This window comes from Penaeus monodon, chromosome 29 (assembly GCF_015228065.2).
Source record: "Penaeus monodon isolate SGIC_2016 chromosome 29, NSTDA_Pmon_1, whole genome shotgun sequence".
NCBI lineage: Eukaryota > Metazoa > Arthropoda > Malacostraca > Decapoda > Penaeidae > Penaeus > Penaeus monodon.
In genome coordinates, this window is record NC_051414.1 from 1,297,816 (window position 1) to 1,298,031 (window position 216).

Here is a 216-nt window from a genome sequence, read left to right on the forward strand (position 1 = left end):
AGCACATTCATATACAAATTGCATCATAGGTAATGAGCTGGAGGGCAAAAATCAATCGCAGACAATTTTTTGAAAGAATGTAAAAATGGCAAATAAAGACTTAAAGCTGTCAATGTCTGAATTGCTGATGCGTTGTAAACAAAGAAATTAACGTCAATTGACATCTTCCTAACTAGTAGTATTCACACATGATACTGTAGTGGTATCCCATATAGG

At 34.3% G+C, this 216-nt stretch overlaps 1 protein-coding gene across 2 annotated transcripts in view; it reads right to left on the reverse strand.

Moving 5' to 3' along the window:
• The window catches only part of LOC119591882 (copine-8-like), a gene marked incomplete at its 3' end in the record, with an annotated part of 9,952 nt that overhangs the window by 4,319 nt on the left and 5,417 nt on the right, over window positions 1-216 (reverse strand).